Below are 19,311 nucleotides of genomic sequence, written 5' to 3' on the forward strand. Positions count from 1 at the left end.
CCATGAGTCATAGAATAGAGGTAGTCACAAGATGCTCCAGGCAACTCCTTTTATTAGAAGTTGCACTCCAAATACCCATTTCCAGGAAGCAGCCTTGCACAAAGAATGAGCTTCAATAGCATTAGGAAATAGAGCTAATTCTTCCATTGTTCTTCCACTACAAAAAAATTGTACAGAAATCTGTGCAAAACCAGACATTACATTTTTCATCCCAAACTGAACAGTGTGTACATGCTCTGAGAAAAAAAGAAGAAAAAGAAAGAAAAAAAAAAAAAAAAAAATGCCTTGCTAGAGAATGCATGGCAAAGCTGAGTTCCAACACCTGCGCTGGTATTAGCCTTCTAGTTCACAGGTACTCCTTCAGAACCAGCACAGTGTATACAAATGTTCCTCGCGGCCTAGTAGGGTGGGCTTAAGTCTTTTGCACGCTGAATTTCGGTGTTGTTGGGGCTTCTTTCAATCACCAATACAGAATTACATGACAGGAGGGGTCATACAAATTCTCCATTCTATCAAAGGATGAGAGTGAACAGCCTCAAGATGCACTAGGGGAGGTTTAGGTTGGATATTAGGAATAATTTCTTCTCTAAAAGAGTGGAACAGGCTGTCCAGGGAGGTGGTATCAGTCGCTGTCCCTGGAGGCGTTCAGGAAATGTGGAAATGTAGCGGTGAGGGACATGGTTTAGTGGGTAATATTGATCGTAGGTGGATGGTTGGATGATGTGATCTTAAAGGTCTTTCCTAACCTTGATGATTCTAGTATCAGAGTGATTCTTCCTGATTAATTAGTATTAAATGTATTACAAATCTCAGTAGCTCTTTGAAAAAAAAAAAAAAGGAGATAGCGTATGTTCTTGTTGAGAAGTTGTGTAGTTAAAAGACTGTAAGTCAAATAATTCAGTTCTGGATAGGGAAGTGTCTCACTTCTTTTAGCTGCTATTGAGTAGTAGTAATGTTATTTGCCCTCAAGTCTTATGGGCATGATGGGAGGTGTGGGAGCCAATGCTTCTCAGACGGCAACTAGGAAGACCAAAGAATCTCCCTGCTAAAGCACACCTCTTGAACAGAAGCAGCCCATCTAATGCCCCTTGGCAACTGCAGATGTGGCACCCAGAAGCACTACAGTGCCATAGCATCATTTTCATTGGTATGCTGGCCAAACTGGAAAGTAAATAGCATTTCGTTTGACCTGAAAAATTTCCTTTTTTTGTCCTCAAACAAGACAGAAAGAAAGACACTACATCAGGTTAAAGAAAATGATAAATTCAACTCAAATTAGGCAGTTTATTTTCTATTTTTTATTGCTTTTTTTTCCCTAGTTTTTATTCTTGTTTTTATGTGTGCTTTCTCTCTATGTAATTCAGATAATCTTCATAATGAAATGTCTAGAATGGAAAAGTGAAAAATTGTGGTTTGAAATTTCCTACGTCTTTTTTCACTTGAAGAAACAAACAACAACAACAAAAAATTGTCTTTTTCTCACTGAAAAAGTTTAAAAGTTTAAATACTTACTCTTTTGTATTCAGTAATTTCTTTCCTTTGGAAACAAATAATGTCTTTCAGTAGGCATTTGCTATTGAAAAATTGCTGTTAGGAGAATTCAGAATCCTAGGACTTGAATCTGTCAGAAAAGCTTCAGGTTTTAAATTGTGAGATTTATGACAGTGCTAGTGACTTTCTTTCAGCAACATCTTACACTGCTGTTTGTGGTAAACTCGCCTAAAATCATTACTTGTTATAAGTTTAATATTGCTGATGTGCAGTTCACTTTCTTTTTTTTGAAAATCACCAGGTCTAGCTTTGCTCTTTACTATTTCATGAATTTTCCACATGGCCTCAAAAGTTTTGCAACATTAGGTTGTGGTTTTCCTTCTTTCTTACTGAGGAGGTTTTACTCAAATCATTTTTCTTCTGTGTATGCATAGCAGGCGGAAGATGGTTATTCAATTGAAATTCTAGCACATATATGAATTTAATGTTCAAATTCTCCATCATTCTCTTTCCACTGCCTCACTGCGGCTCCGTAATTACTTTTCCTGCCAGCTCCAGTGCTGCCTTGGATTTTCAGGAGCAGCATTTGCTCCTAACTCTTTGCACGCAGCTATCAACCATATTAAATACAACATCCTCAAGTTGACTTATCCGGTTGTACTTGTTGGAACAGTTCTATGGCATTTATTCAAGGGAGTAAGGAATTGCTTTTGCAATCATGGCTTGGCAAAGAGAGTACACTAGAAAAGGATGCCCAGATGAGAATGAATCTGTCAGATAAATTTTCTTCTTGCTCTTAATGCTGAATTTATTTTGTCAGCTTCTCAAGGAAGTGGAACATACAGATGTTTGATGCTTAGCTGGAAAGTGAAATTCATTTATATTCCTGAGATAAAAAGCTAGTCTGCTTCACTTCTTCTTACCATAGTCTGCTGACCAAACCTGGAGGACAGCAAGGTACCTCTTTGTCCTAGTAAAGCTGCCAAAGATTGGGTTTGAATGTTACCAAGAGCTGAAAGAGCATGGATATTTAATTGAAATAAAATATTTGAGCTTTTTGATATCCAAGACTAAATGACACGAGGATGAAAAAAATACATGACTTCCAATACCTGTTTGAATTAACTGGCTGCAGTGTTCCTTGGTGATTCCTGAGGAAAAGTCCCATGTTTCCTGGCAGTGCCTGCATTTAACTTCCCTGATGTGGAATGAAATCCATCCTAGGGCACCTGCACCCCTAACAGCTGTTCATGCCAACCTTCTGCTGGCTGCTTGTGCAGAAGTAACTTTAGCCTTACTGAATCAGTAAAAATAGATACCTTTCTTCTCTTCCCGTGGGAGGCATGCTCACTGAATTTTCTCTGGGTTGTGTACGTCTAAGTCTTTTTTCTCCCTGTCTCTCACATTATCTGTCACCTTCATCCTATCTCTTGTTGTATCTCTCCAGGAATTATTAGCTTTCCAGAACAAGATCTGGATACTTTTTTCCATTTCTTGTAGGGTACCTCTTGTGTTTTTGGGAGCTTTGCAAGTAATCAAGATGATTGCTGTCATGTTACCTTTCTGCTGGAGCAGCTGTGTTTACTTTGGGACGCTCCTTTGGGTATCTACTAAACAGTGCTTCTCTTTGGCATTGGTGTATGTTATCAAACCAGTGTGATTCCTGGAGGATGTCAGGGCTTTTAAAGGAGCTGGTTCCTAGGTAGAAGTGTTTCTGAGGGAGCAGGAAAATGGAGTAAGCTTCCTATAGGAAGAAGTTCTTGCTCAATGTTGATCTCCTTCATACTGTAGTGCAGTGTTCAGCCTCACTAATTCTTGCTCACAACTCTAAAATTAAACATTTGTTTGTGTGCTTGCTGCACCAGGGCCCAAGCTGCTAGTTGAAATTGATGCAGTAAATCATAACATTAGGAAAAACATATTATTCTGTGCATATTTCTCACTAATAATATATGCTTAGGGACCAAATAGGAAAGAAGAGATCATATTTCCTACCCCTTATCTGTGAAGGTCTTCACTAAGTTAAAATGACTAACATTTCCATATGGACTCCAGCTGTTGAATGCATAACTGAAATAAAGATACAGGACATAAATAACCAGCAAGATCATTTTCTAAAATGCAAACCATCAACATCCTAGATTGGTCATGGGATAGACCCTGCAAAGAAGAAAAAGCAGCATAGGAAGTTTCAAAAATAGATGTAAGAAGCAGCTTTTCCGTATACTGTCTGCTAGTGATTTTCCAGAGAGCTGGTGAGGCTGGGGTTCCCACAAGGCAGACAAGGCTTCATGCCACTGTACCTTCAGCAGACCCTGAAGAACCTGTCAAGTTCCAACAGTAAAAGAAAGCTAAAAACCAGAACGTGCACCACCCTCTCAAAGTCTTGATGGAAATGCTCAGCAGCTTGCAACACACCAAAGTTAAAATCATAGGAGTATGGTAGCTTTGCCAGGAATATTTTCTTATATCCTTCTGTGAAACCTAAATGCTTTCCAGATTCAGAGTCCTGCCCTTAGAACAGGAGACCTAAGTAATTTGAGCGTTTATAACAAGTACAGTTTCACAGCGTTACCCATGCAAACAAAGATCCAACTCAAATTAGGAGAAGGTATGGAGTTGCAGTGGATTTATGGATATTTTATTTGAATCCCCTTTCAGTTATAGAATCCTTTTATTTCTGTAGTTTATCATTGCAGATTTAGCACTGAATTGTATAAAATATTTTGATTTAAATCTTTATTGTGATTCTTCTAAAGTTATGATATCATCTTCTTTGCGTAACTCCTACATAACATTCAAAGTTGTGCAAATTGGATTGCGCACTCAAATTTGATGAATGGTAAACTTATTCTTTATATTGTCCTTTTGAAAAACAAAGCATTTGAATTACTTTATTCCTTTCCCAAATCTGTTTGGTTGCCTTATTTTTAAAAAGTTTAAACAAAAACTTCCAGCTGCCTGAGTGCATGTCTATTTTTAGAATGAGAGATTCAATCCCATTTCTATGTGGTAACTGATGCTTTAATTGTGACCACTGCATAAAGCACTTCAGATATGCAAATAGCAGGACAATGAGAAATGTAGCATTTGTCAGTGCTGCAAGGTTGCCTACAAGTGATAAATGAGTTTAGACAACAGTGATTGTGCTGTAGAAGAGAATACTTACTGTGGTAAAAGAAACTTGCATTTCCAAGGTCAATATTTTCCTGTATGCCCCATTCAGAACCTGAGAAAATCTTTTCTGCATACCCTCTAATTTAAAATTTGAAAGAAATGTTGACTGAAATAAATGTATTTTTATTGCATGCTGCTTTTGCATGTCAATCTCTTTCAGCAATACAAAGTGTTACCTTGATTGTCAGGTTCATTTTAGACCCTTCTGTCTTCAGTTAAGGAAACCTCCACTGTGTGGTTTGAGTTTGACTGGTTTTATTAATTTACTTGGTCACTTGTTTGGAAACAAGATCAATACTTTACAGAAACAAGCTGACATACATGATTAACAAAGTTATAGTGCCAAAAAATAGATTGCTAACTACTGAAATGGCATGCGGCTTTTTTGGAAGAAGAGATGTGTGTGCCTTGGCTGTAAAACATGTTCTCCTGACAATTCGTTTTTTTATACAGAAGGATTAAACATTACTTCATAACTGGCAGGTCCATGTCATGATTATCTTGAAGAAATCACCCCTTTGGTTACTGTGCCAAAGAACGTTGTGCTAATGAATCCTGGCTGGACAGATGGGGAGCAGTGAGAGCCTCTGATGGGACAGCCAGGTGCCTTGGCATCCTGTAGGCAAAACTGGGAAAGCTGTCACAACCAGTAGCTCAAGAAAGGTAGCTTCTTTTTTTTTTTTTTTTTTACTCCCAGAGGAAGAAGAGTGAAGGCAGCATGATAAACTGAATCGCTGAATTCTGCTATGTGCTGAGTAAGGCCTTTCTTGTTGAGTAATTAGAAAAACATGCGCAGAATGTTTTTCTCAGTGAGATTGAGCGATCAGAGTCAATGCATGCTTGGGACAGGCCTTCCTGCCACAGAAATCAGCCTGAGTTAGCCTTGCAAAACTGCAGCACAGCGATGTCCTCACTCACTCCAGTATTTTCATTGCACTGGGTGAATTCTTGGAGTGAAACCACTCAGGCTGGAGGCAATGTTCAGTTGCAGAATAATCCTTTTACTTAGAAAGCTGTCTCCCCTTCTTCCCAGGCATGATCCATGTACCACCGGCTCCCATCAATAACAGACCATAAAAGCTGCCCCAGTAATGGTAGTTACTTTATCAGAGTAATTCAGGACACCAACCACAACATCCTGCTTCAGAAAGAACCAGACTGTCCTATATGACAGTCTCATGCACAGATGTATACTTACACATTTATACATAGATACAAATATATTAGTTCTGGTTATTTAGCTGCTAATTGGATGATTAGCAAGGGTTAATGCGTTAAATGAATCCCTTGTGTAAGCACATTGTTTTTCATGAAGTTATACCAGAGGTAATTAGGCCCCTGCTCATTTCTCCCAGCTTTCCTATCTCATTAGAGACATAAAAGATCTCCCCAGCCCAATTAACCAATCTAGCTGGGAAAAGTGTAAATTTTGGAGGCCATTCTTTTCTCAGAGTTAGCTGTCTCCTCCTTAATTGTTATAAATTTATTAGTTACAGTAGTTTGTTTTGGAAGGTAAACAGAAATAAAACATTATGAAAAGTGATACAGTAGCACAGACCACAAGTATGTATAACTCTGTCTGTGGATTCCCATAAATGTCAATATTTGCATTAGATTACTGGTGTTCCTACTGAAGCGGCCAGCACAGTTCCAGTAATTCATTATTTTCCCTCTTGTTCTCCTCTGAGTATGAGCTACCTCCTACTGTTTGTTCATCTAACCCAATATGGTGGATTGCTCAAAACATATGAAATACTTTCACACTGAGATCAGAAAACAAAAAAATGATTTTCCTACAATCACAAGAAGCCACTTGAGGATTTTCAAACAGCTTGTTTGTGGCACCTGGAAAGCAGCCCTTTCACTAGCACAGATTGATAGTGACAGCTTAAATCCATCAAGATCCTGCCCATCACATCCAGTACACAGTAGAGTTGCCTGTGTCATATACATCTTGATGCCAGCTGGGCTGGATGTTTGTATCTGCACAAAGAGCAGGAAGGAAACTGCCCTACACAAGGCAGGAGGACTTTTAAAAATATGTTTTCACGATGAAGAAAACTTCACTCTTAAAAAAATAAAAAATAGTTACTGGAGAAATCAAGTTCTAGTTGCAGAATAGAAGTTCAAGACCTACTATTATTTCCTCTAAGGGATCCAACACTTTCCATTGAGAAGTATCTGGAAGATCTTCTTCCATCCAATCACATGCTAAAGCTCTGTGTACTTAACAGCTTATCAGTAAGACAGAAAATCTACACTGTCTCAGAGAAGGAAGGAATGATACTTGAATTATGCTTTTTCACCTTATTTCTCTTCCCCATTTGTGTTGTTGTTTTTTAATGAAATATAGACATAGCAGAAAAAAAAATGTCCAATTTTGTGGTACTACCATTAAAAGCTTTGGAATCAATGTTTAGTAATAGCAACCAACTGCACAAGAAACAATATTTTCTAGTAATATTGTGGTAGTAAGAGATGAAGAAGTAACTCTCAAACCTCTGCAGAGAGAGAGAACGAGATGGTTTACTGAAATAGTTATTTTTCACTTCAAGAAATAATCAGCTACAAACTCTGGAGTTCCAATATTGGTTCAATATGACATTAATATTTCTGGGAACGTGTAGATTGAAGTAACATTCAGAAACAGCAGATGTATACATTATATCATGTCTTAACATGTCAGGAATTAGCAGGGTAGATAGTCTGATCAAGTGATAGAAGAGTCATACACAAATCTCACTTAGACTTTACTCTTTACCACTAGGTTTCAGCTGCTGCAGAAAATGATGTCATGCATGTCCATCCTTGTGCTGCTCTTGTGTACCCTCTAATCAGTTTTTGATGTTATACAGTCAGCTCTACACACTCATTTCCTTGGTTACCCCGTGGCATCCCTAACATGGCAGATGTTTGCCTTCATTCTTGATTTGTCCCAGATGCCCCCATTTTATTTGCCAGGGGTACAGAGCTATGAAGCTCTTTAGTATCTCCTGACATTTGTTAAAAACCCATCCCATTTTGTATTTTTATTCCATTTAGCATTTTAGAGGCGTTTTCTTTCAAAATCTTAAGATGTCTGCATTCATGTTTCTGGGGGATGGCCAGGTTTCATATCCAGATGTTCAAATGGAAATAACATTTAAGACTTGTAGTTTGGTCTATAAGATGCTGATTTAGCCTTCAAGTTGAAGATTTTCAACAACCAAATCATGTTTAAACTGGTAAATACAGATGCCGCCCTGCCAATTTGTGACCTTATTTCCTTCTGGATATCCCCACGGGGTTGCGTGTTTCTGCCAAGGTATGTAAATTGACCTACAGGTATTCCCTTGCCCTCTAAAGTAATTCTTCAATTGAGAGTTGCTGGGGTTCTCATTCGACTGACTTTAGAAAACCGATTATGAGTCTCATCTGTTTGTGATTAAAAATAATTTGTTGTGATTACATAATGAAATATTGTTACTTTTGTAACTGTTTTATAACTGCTTTTATAACTGCTGTGCTGTAGTTTGTCTTCAAGATTTTTAGCTACTCAACACCTGGTGTGCTCCTAGCTCCCTTTCTCTTCTACCAGCTTAATGGAAAATATATGCAGCTACACTTGCTGCATTTCTTCCCTCTTGCTAAAAAGAGGCCAGAGGCATTAATAAGATGGCAATCCAAATTATTTCGGTTAACTTGCAAACCTGTGAGGGCTGCTCCCAAAGTAATGCTTCCTATTGTATTATCTTGGCACATGATATCAGATGCAGATGATGGTGGTATGGCAGCAGAGGTTGAACCCTCTTACCAATATTCTGTTACATTTTGTTGTCATGTGACAGATGGCAACACAGGGGTACTGTAACAAAATGGCATCTGACATAGAAGCGCATAAGAAGCCAAGGGGTGGAATTGCATTCCTCCATGTGGAATTTCTCCAACTTAAAAATAAAGTAAAGCTAGGCAAGAAAAAGTGAGGGGTCCAGGGGACAAAAAGAGAAATAGATAAAGAAATCATATATTCCTTGTAGTCAGATACGTTCTAAAAAGAGAGTTTTCAACTCGGGCTGAACTTCTTACTTGAGTACCCAGTACTACTGTTTAGTGTCTTGCCTGCAAAATAGCCTTTCACCCTCCACCAGTGGGAAAATGTTTTAGTTTATCAGTGTGATCATAGCTATGATGGGCCAGGCACCATGTTAAACAAAAATTACCACATTTTCAAAAACAAAATATTCATGAGCTCCAAAACTGTGGACTAAAACCAGTGTTCTTTTTTGCAATTGCTTTTGCGTCATTGCAAATACCTCAAAAAGCATCTTTCATTGAGTTTTAATTGAATACTTTATCGAAAAGTAGTTTTTTTAGGAACCATGTCACTGAAATATAAAAAAGAGAGAGTACTGACCAACTTTGACGCTTAATTGTTGAATTAATTGGGCTCCTAGTCAAGTCAATGAAAATAAACCAACACAGATATAAATTCAAACATGTTCTTTAGACTTTGCCACAATCTTGGTAGAAAAGATAAGAAAGTTTTCTGGCAAGAAAACTGAGCAAAGCCAACTCTGTTTAGAACTGCTGGGGTCTGCAAATCCTTTACTTGTCCTCTCTTCTCTTTCTCACCAAATGTAATTACAAACACTTCCACCCCAAGATCACAAAAGAATCTAAGCATCAAATATATTTTCTTGTAGCTCAGTCTACAGTTAAAAGCCTGTGTCTATAAAAAATGGAATTTCTCAAAAGCTATAGGTTTTAATGAAGTGGGAACAGGTTCTCATAAGCAAATCACCAGATTAGTGGGATGACCACTTATCTAACCCTGAATTCTCATCAAATCTGTGTGTCTACTGCCTGCATTTCAGAGCAGAAACATTGCAGTATCTGATGGTGAGACTTCTTTCTGACCTTTCTCCCTTGGTCTGTTAGTGTGTAAGATTTGGTTTCCCATTCAAACTATCGTTTTAGCAAGTTTACTAAATACTGGTGTTCCCAGAACACCATCACCTGAGCATACTGCTGCAGAGATACGTGCAGGGATTGTATGTGGCAAGGGATTATGTACCAAAAATGGATCTCTGTGTGCTTTCCTTTTATTTTCAGGTCTTCTCCTTGTCGACGTGCACAAAGAGATGAATAAGAGCCCCAGATCAGTTTTCATTATCATAATCCTTGTTTTATTCATTTCCATTACTCAAATCTTTGAGTGAACACATAGAGTATTTTTCTTACTTGTCATCTTAATATAAACTTTCCCAGGAACTTCACATCATTTTTGTTGCTCTCTTTGGATATTTGCAGTTGCTATGCAACTAAGATAAGGCAATCAAAACCAACCTATCCAGAATATTTTTTTTTTACCTAGGTGCATAGGAGTATATATAGATGTAGACAATATAGAGATATGAAAGCCATATATTCTGCATTATTTTGTTAAGATGCACAAAAGAAGTTATGCAGGCTCTGCACTGCAGCACATTGAAAGCTGTACAACTGTTTATCTGTTTCTGATCAGCTGGTGCTCTTGATTGTACACAGAAATACTGCTGCGAATCAGTGACACTTTTCCAGATCGTTACTGCTGGCATCCAAACCAGATTTTGGCTTGGTAGTGGCTCTTTTATATATAGTCTGTGTACCTGAAAAGTTGCAATTATGATTTTCAGGTTGTCTTGATTTTGCTCTAATCCACATTAGTCTTTTTTTGTCACAGAGATGCCAGCTCCAGTCCAATACCATCACAGTGGTACCCTCAGTGCCCGTAATGTATTAAAGACAGTGAACATTAGCCTTGCTTAGTTCATAGAATGATTTAGTTTTGAAAGGACCTTTAAAGATCATCCAGTTCCAACAGTTGCTGTGGACTGGTTGCCACCCACCAGCTCAGGCTGCCCAAGGCCCCTTCCAGCCTGGCCCTTGGCACCTCTAGGGAAGCAGCACCCACAGCTTCTCTGGGCAGCCTGGTGCCAGCACGTCACCACAGTCTGAGAAAAGAATTTCTTTCTAACATCTAACCTAAATCTCCCCTCTTTTAGTTTAAAAGCATTTCCTCTTGTTCTGTCACTATCAGACCATGTAAAAAGTTGGTCCCTCACCTGCTTGTAAGCTCCCTTCAAGTACTAGAAGGCTGCAATGAGATCTCCCTGGAGCCTTCTTTTCTCTAAACAAGCTCAACTCCCTCAGCCTTTCTTCATAGATGAGGTGCTCTAGCCCTTTGATCATCTTTGTGGCCCTCCTCTGGACCTGCTCCAGCAGCTCCATGAATCTGGTGGGAAAAAAAGCCCATGACTTTCTTAGGCTGATAGGCATCACCCACCCAGCTGCCATTTGAAAAAGCATGTGTCAAGGGCAGAAAACCAGCATATTCTCCACCCTTAGCCTTGAGATGGTGTAAGTGGGGATGTTGGGCAGTGATGGAGTCCCTCAGTTCCTCTGCATTCCCTGGCTTGGCCTGCAGAGCTGTAGGGTCTGGAGAGCTCTTTGCCTGCTCTCTTGCCGTGCTGAAGAGCCCCATGGCTCCCAGTGACTCATTAAAGCCCGAGTGTGTGTGTTATGTGGTTGCCCAGGCAACAAGATAATTGAAGTAATTACCTCCACAACTTCCCCCGTATATATGTGGCGCGTAAGTCTGCATGTCACTGGGCAACCCGAGGCATGCACATTGCAGCCGTCTTTTCTGGAAACCAGAAATGTGTTTCCAGCATGAGGAGTGCATGCTCTCACAAGGGTTCTCGTGTTTTTTTTCCCCGCTGCACCAGGCACAGCACTATTTCCAAGTCTGTCAGTTTTTGCCTTGGGTACTCCTCTGAGACTCATGGCAGATACAGCAGTCACAGGTCTGGTTCTCTCCTTACATTCAAATAAACATTCCTGTCCTGACTGGCAAAATCCTGTCTCTAGTTTCCACAGTACCTGCAAGGGCAGGGCTCTTACTGCTACTGCACAGACACTGATGCTATCAGCTAAACATGCTCCAAGAGAATACAGGAAAAATGAACTACAAAGCCCTACCCTGTTGATAAGAATAGCGGACGCCCAGAAAATGTCCAAATTAGCAGCCAGTAATGGAGATTGCTTCAGCAAAACATCTGGGTCTCATCTCCACCAATTACACTAACACATGTTTCTGCTCGTGCACGTTTGGTGAGGCTGGTTCTCCTGAAGGCGTGCAGCTAGTGGCGCAAACCAGAGCCAGACAGCTCCACGTGTCCCATCTGCTCCGCCACCCTCTACTCCTTGGCATCCCAGACCAATTGCATGGAGAAGCTTTTGCTTTGGGTTTGGTGCAACATTGATGGGCCTGAGCTGTGCACTTCTCTGGAACTTAGAGAATTAATTTGAGTCGTGACTTGAAGCAAATTTGAACATAGGCTTCCAGGAGTGTTAAAGCAGTATAGACAGAGTTTAATGGGCCAGACTCCAAGCTCTATAAATTTAACTATTCCCATATATCCAGCGTAAGTTACAAGTTGATTAAAACACATGTGAAATGATTCCTGTAGACTGATGCTTCACGGGTGGCTTTAGGCTGAGGAATGATCTGGTTTTGCTTTATATAGTGCCCTGTATCTCATTTTTATGGCTTGGAAGTTGTCTTTGAAAATCTCTGTGGCTGCTGATCTACAGGACCAGCTAAGCTGGCATTTCAGCTGGGAGGCAACAGGCAGATCACTGTACTCCCAATCACTTGGAGGTTGCAAAAAATGCAAACGATATGGCCTGAGAGAGAGAGAGTGCGAGAGAAAGAAAGAACCATCAGGAAAGAAGGTTTCCCTTGCTTTTTTGAACAAAAGTTTACTCTGGACTCAGACAAGTATATTAAAATTAATGACATAGATACTCTAGAATGCTTCTTCATCAATGGTAGCACAGCCATATTGATCCACTCTAGAAGAAATGGGAGGCTCTGGACAAATTTCCATATGCGTGCTGAGGCAGAAGAAATGGGCTGAAGGCCTCCAATGGAGATGGGTGTCCTTCCAGTTTGGAGATCCATGGGCTGTATGGGCAAACCTGGCAATGAAAGGAAGGCTCGCTCTTGTGCCATGCGATGGTTTCCCTCATCCTTGCCATTGTTAGCTGGAGGTCAGTCCCCACAGCACACAGCTTCTTCCACATCCCAGGATGCTCCCAGAATGCAACGTGCTGGGGCCATAGAGGGCCCTATATGAGTAGGCTCATGCACATCTACTGATGCAAGAGTGCAACCTCCTGTGAAGGAGTTGATTTCAGTTTTCATTTATGTACTCTGTGTAGGGCATGCATGAAAGACTAAGACTAATGAAGTACAAAGATGTCTTTTTTTTTTTAAATCATGTGGCATGATGTTATTACTATTGAATCAGACCTATGTAGTAAAATTTTTCCTGAAGAGGGAGTTATAATGACTTCAGTACTGTGTTTTCCTAAGAATGAATAAAAGGCAAGTGGTGGGTTTTGTGATTGCTCTGAGAAATTCCAAGCAATGCATTCCTAGGATTTAGCTGGGAAGCCAGAGGAGTGCATACTTGCCATTTATAAATCATATTACTTAAATTCCTTATTAACATACATAACTCACTATCTATCTCAATCAAGCATGCTGGACAATTTCCAGATAACCCAAACCAGATGGAGGGTTTGGACATTGCTTCAATTACTGAGACTCTGGAATTGGATACCTAACTCCACACCCTTTTTGTTTTGCATGATTTTTAGGCCTTAAAATCTGCTTTTAAGTCTTGAAGACCATGATGTGCCTAGTCTCAAGTAGGGATGCCTGCCACATAACATTGAACGTGTACTTAAAATTAGCAGAATGACAAGCACCTGTTGAATTAAATTCTTTGTGGTGGGGAGATATCATAGATGAACTGTGGAATTGTTGTGGGTGAGAAAGAACCTCATAGACTCACAGAATGTCTTGGGCTGGATGGAAATTATCTTAAAAGATCACCTAGTTCCAGCCTCTGTGTAGCATTGGGGGTAGACAGTGTTGCCACCCTCTAAGGAAAATTTTGTGGGCTGAGTTCCTGGTGTACATCCACAAAGCTACTTACATCCTTCTGCATCTCTTTTTCAACTCCTCAATTTTCACGTGCCCTAGAAATGAGAAGTTTGGCACCTGAATTGACAGGATGCTCTCCCTTGAGTAAGACTTAAAATATTTTGCCACACATGCACTGTTATCCCCAGAGGCTGACTCTCAGGGGAAGTGTTTTTGCTTCCTTGGATGGTGGTTCCCCCAGAGCTTGGATTACACCATCAAGAAGTGAGGATTGGGAATTGGTAGCTATTTTAGCACAGTGAGTGTTGAGAATCATAGAATGGCTTGGGTTGAAAAGGACCTCAAAGATCATCAAGTCTCAACCCCCCTGCCAAGTGCAGGGTCGCCAACCACTAGACCAGGCTGCCCAGAGCCACATCCAGTCTGGCCTTGAATGCCTCCAGGGACAGGGCATCCTAATCTGAAATAATTAATGTGTTCTTAAGATTGAGAAAAAAAGATTTCCCACTATTGTCCAGTAGCTTCATTTCACAGCCAAATGCTGTGATTTTTATCTCGATTGTCCCATTTCTTGTCTGAATAAACAGGCCTGATGGACTTCCTTCACCTTTTCTCTATGTGAGGAGCAAACAGGAAAGTTACCATCTGTTTAGCTTTCAGTTTAAGATGGCTAGTGCCATCCCAACTCAAGGGTCCACCCTTGCCACCCTCCTGACTCAGGGCCTTCATCTCCTCCACTTATTTTTTTTTTTTTTTTTTTTGAAACAAGAACAGAAAAAGTATATTCTTTGTAGCATTCTCTCATAACCTATTGTAATGTTGTAATGCTATAATGTCATGGAAAATACAGCAAAAATAGCAGAGCGGCACAATCCTAGGCTACAGCAAATTGGGAACAAGCCCAAATGCAGCAGCCATAGACTCAGAAACAAAGGAAGAAAAACTGCTTACCTTTAGAAGGCCTCAGGTACACAGGGCCCTCCAGTGAGATCACCTCACCTCCACTGCCAACCCTTAAATGAGGTCTGGGAACGGGTTGATCCTGGTTCCACCCCTTCCAGTCACTCAGGTGCATTGCATGCACTTGAGCTCCACTGGGTTGGCCCTGCCTTCCCACCAGGTGCTCAGTCACTGGTTCACGCCATAACTTAGCATTTCTGCTGCACCTATGGAGATAACAGACCTATTTTATGAGTTCCACACATGCACAAGTGCAGCTACAATCCAGCTTATATACTTAAAGTGAACTAAAAAGCATATTTCTATTCAAGGCATTTAAAATCTGGAGGTGTTTGTTTTGGGTTTGTTCTATTTTTGTGTTTGTTTTGTCCCAGGACCTTGAGGAAAAAGAAGCTCTTTTAGGAGTGTGTGGTTTTATATTATCTAAATTAAATGAATTTTTTTCTATCATATTAATGTTTATATAATATAACTCTTGCCAGTGCTGGAGGTAATGGGTGTTGCCGTTGTACAATATTTTGCATTCTTTGATATTTACGTTATTTATGAACATATTGGCCAAAATTCCAAACAAGTGCATAGTCGCACTGCTTCAAGCCTAACATGGAGTTTCTACCCTCTAATCCATATGAGAACAGAAGAAGGGAATAGTGAGCAGAGTCAACTTTCCTATGTGTGCTGAGGTTAGAGATCTAGATAGGATGCAGATGTGTAGGTCTCTTCAAGCTATTTCACAGCTACGGCACGCATGCAACCAGCCTTAGATTTTTCACAAAGTGCAGATAATTGTTGAACACCTGCCAAGCCATTATGTATATATGTATATAAGTGGAAATTTTTTTTTCCATGATCCTTTTCCTGGTCTTCTCTTTTGTAAGAGACTATGGCTCAGTTCTTGCAGTTACCTAGAGTGAAATCTAGGGCCTTGAAAATTGTAATTTTAAGGTATTGGTAATAGTATATCCTAATGATCCAAGCAATAACATTGCAAAAATTTTACATTAGCACAGCAAGTAAATCTTCTCTGGTCTTTGCCCAAGATGGGAGCTCTCCAGTCTCTCTTGTATCCTGATTCAAGGCAAGTGTTCCTCAGGGAGAACACAACTGAACCTCTAGCATCTTCTCTCCCTTGCATGAAAAAGGGTTTCACTTGGAATGAACTCCCCAAAATATTGCAGCTTTTTAATTTATACTTAATAATTTTTCAGCCTGATAAATACAATGTAGAACCGTGTCTCAAAAAAAGATTTCTCCTAAGACATCAACATACCCTCCTCAAAGGGTATGCATCTCCCTTAATTTTCATCATAGCACTTTTAGCCACTTTGCTTTGTGTCCCTGCTGGATGCAGAACTGCTAGAGGTTCATAAAAGTGAAAAATGGGGAGTGAAATATATTGTAAATTTAAACTTTCAATCCCAAATAAGGCTTAATTATGATTTCATTGAAAGTGACTTGCATAATAATTTCTTTCAGGTTCTAATGCTGTAAACCTGTCTCATGTAGCACGTATCCACATTTTCATTGACCATGCCAGGGACTCGCTTTACCACTCGAGCATGAAGACACGATTCTATAAAACCTGCCAATTGCTTGAAAGCTAAGTATCATTGCCTCAGTGCTAGGAGTATTCTCTGAAGTAAATACAAAGAAGTGTAGGGAATACTGAAGAAATGGAATCTATTTATCTAAGACAAAACTGGAAAATTTTTAAGGACATCTTTTCCAGGTACTGTCAAATAGCAATTGATGTCCTTACATAATTTGGACCAGAAATGATACACCATTAAAGAAAGCAAAGTGTGTGTCAGAGATAATTTCCTTTTTATTGTATGTTGTCATTCTGCCTCACTGCTTCAAATGTGATACATGTCATCACTAATAATTCCTGCATCCCACAGCATGTCTGTTTTTCCCTTTAATTCAGTGGTTAGATGAACCAGCCAAATTACACACAGTTGTGAGTTCCAGTGGGGAAATGGCTGGTATATGTGAGAGACGGATTTCACAGGTCAGGCCGGGAGGGGAGCAGCACTCCCAGCCCCACACCACATCCACTCCCTTGGGAGCCCAGTGGGGAACCACAGGGCCCTGTGGCCAAATGGCCACTGGCTCCCTTGCATGGGAATGGAAGTTCAAGCGATGGAGGCTGGGAGGGAGAGCTGGCCATCAAATGTTGTCTGAAGGCAGACCAGAGGATTTGTATGTAGTGACCTTAACTTGGGGAAATGGTGTGTGGTTTCCACTTGGAAACTCTTAATTAAATAGTCTGCCTAGGCTTGCGACTAGGTCTGTCTTTATCTGAATGTATGTTTTGTTTTAGTGGGGGTAGGCAGGAACACGCACTCCAGAATAATAATGTCTAACGTCGACTTTGCCAGCCCTGCAGTGAGGAAAGCAGAAGTGCAGAGATTCTGCTTGGCTTCCAGTTTTCCTGTTCCTGGTTTGAGCACTTAATTTATGCTGTTTATCTAGGAAGCCTGCTTTCCTTCACCTTTGGAAGGCAAAACACTTTGAAGGCAGGAAAGCAGCGATCCTCATGAATTAATTCACCCTGGGCCGGAGAGGCAGGGCTTTGTTTAAAGTCACAGTCCATCAAATAGGATTTGCATTCCCCTTGCATCCCTCTGCCTTCATTTTTTTTGTTTTAGTTTTCTTTCTTCCTCAGGGGCACTCACTGACTGAATTGTCTAAACACATTGACCACGACTGCCAAGTTATAAATACTTTTCTTTAGAGATGATAATCTAGATAAAGCAGTTGGCAAGCTGCCTTCAGAGGAGGAATATACAGCAGGGCAAGTTCCTAGCACTTTTATTTATCATCTGGAGTATCTAAATCATTATCATTAGACAAAGGCTTGGGCATTTCCAAGGAGCTGGGGACAGATGTGTGATTTATGCTGGCAAGGCATCCATGTGTCACCTCATCCTGCCCCAGCCCCAAGGTGGCGGGAGCCATAACCCCAAAACATGGGATGGCCACAGGCAGAGCTGCTGGGACTGGATGTGTGGCTCCCGGTGGTGCATCTCTGCTGCTGGTGGGGCTCACTGCCAGGTTGGGGGTGCTAGCACCTGGTAAATGGCGGACAGAGAGGGAAGCGCTTCCTTCTTCTTGGCCTTTGCTGCTCACACTATCTCCAGTGCCAAAGAACCATTTTCACCTAGTTCTCTAAAGGTGACTTTCATCAGATAAAAAAATAGATGTGGCAGGTTTACAAGTGTGTAAACATCTTGTTTTACAAACAGTAATATAAAAGCATGACTTGACCTGACAACTTTTCTTTAAGGAAAATATTCTCTGGCTCTAGTGATTCTGCTGTCATTGATTCCTGTTTTCAGAGACAAGAATGTGTTGCACAATGAATTAAAAATAAAGTAATCCTGAGGAAAGCAGGTTCCTTACAGCAAAGCTTTTATAAAGCATCACAGACACAGTTATTTTAAATTCTACAGTGTCTCTATCAGCACTTCCCTTCCTCCAAGCAATTTGGACCAGAATGACAGCAGCAATAATTGCAGGATGAGTCACTGGCTATATTGGAGGTGAGACATCATCGTAGTGGAAGGCCAAGAAACAGGGCTTAAAGATGGACTTGTTTTTATATTGCTTCTTTAAACACCAGCTGGGCAAGCCTTACAATAGTGCCATGAGGGTCACTAGGCATCACTGGTCTCGGGGTTCACTGGCACTGCTGTACCAGTTCTAGGTCTTCAGGGCACCTTCAGAAAATCACTCCCAGCCAGCTCCTATCAGACAAGATCGTAATTTCTGAGCTCATTTTTTTATTTCAATTTTATAATTTTATAATCAAATGAACACACTCTTTGTGTGCTTCTTATCAATTTGTTACATGAAATATATAGCAGGCTGTTAGCTATCAATTCTGACTAGAACATTTGGTGATCTTTCTTTGTGAAAATTAATCATGACAGATGTTTAACACTGCTTGAAGGAAATCATTTTTATGTAAGTATCTTTAATAACAATAGCTGTCATTGCATGATCAATGCAAAGTTGTGTTATGATACCCAGAAAACACCTGTATGATGGCATTTGCAAAGTACAAGTTCTTACAGCAGGTCACAACATAACCTCTGTGCCATAAACAGTGTCCAAATTCAGAAATGTGTATATGAAGATGGATGGTCCTGGAGTGGCATCCATGCAGTCTCAGAAAGCCAGATTTGATCTGGTTTGAGATAATGTAAGGGAGGAGGTGAACACAGCTTAAAACTGCTCTTGAGATTAAGATTCTGCTCCGGCCAGAAATTACCATCAGAATTTAGAAGAAGAGGAGAATGAAGCTGAAACTGGAGCCTGAATCATAGAGTCATAGAATGGTTGGGGCTTGAAGGGACCGTTAAGATCATCTAGTTCAATCCCCCTGCTATAGGCAGGGACGCCTCCCTCTAGACCAGGTTGCTCACAGCCCCATCCAGCCTGGCTTTGAATGCTTCCAGGCAGGTGGCATCCACAACCTCACTGGACAACCTGTTCCAGTGTCTCACCACCCTCACAGTAAAGAATTTCTTCCTGATATCTAGTCTAAATCTACCCTCTTCCAGTTTAAAACCATTTCCCCTTGTCCTGTCACTACATGCCCTTATAACAAGTCCCTCCCCAGCTTTCCTGTAGGCCCCCTTCAGGTACTGGAAGGCTGCTGTAAGGTCTTCTTCGAGCCTTTTCTTCTCCATGCTAAAGAGCCC

The 19,311-nt window shown here is 40.5% G+C and overlaps 2 long non-coding RNA genes across 15 annotated transcripts in view; one reads left to right on the plus strand and one right to left on the minus strand.

Moving 5' to 3' along the window:
* Positions 1-19,311, plus strand: part of LOC110397572 — a 190,591-nt gene that overhangs the window by 42,176 nt on the left and 129,104 nt on the right. The window lies entirely within an intron of this gene.
* LOC110397574 lies at positions 10,827-14,647 on the minus strand. The gene is made up of 3 exons (XR_002437863.1): positions 14,594-14,647; positions 13,695-13,737; positions 10,827-12,669 (listed from the first exon to the last, which is right to left on the minus strand). It is a non-coding gene; the product is annotated as an uncharacterized LOC110397574 (long non-coding RNA).

The sequence above is a fragment of the Numida meleagris genome, chromosome 4 (genome assembly GCF_002078875.1).
Source record: "Numida meleagris isolate 19003 breed g44 Domestic line chromosome 4, NumMel1.0, whole genome shotgun sequence".
NCBI classification, from domain to species: Eukaryota; Metazoa; Chordata; class Aves; order Galliformes; family Numididae; genus Numida; species Numida meleagris.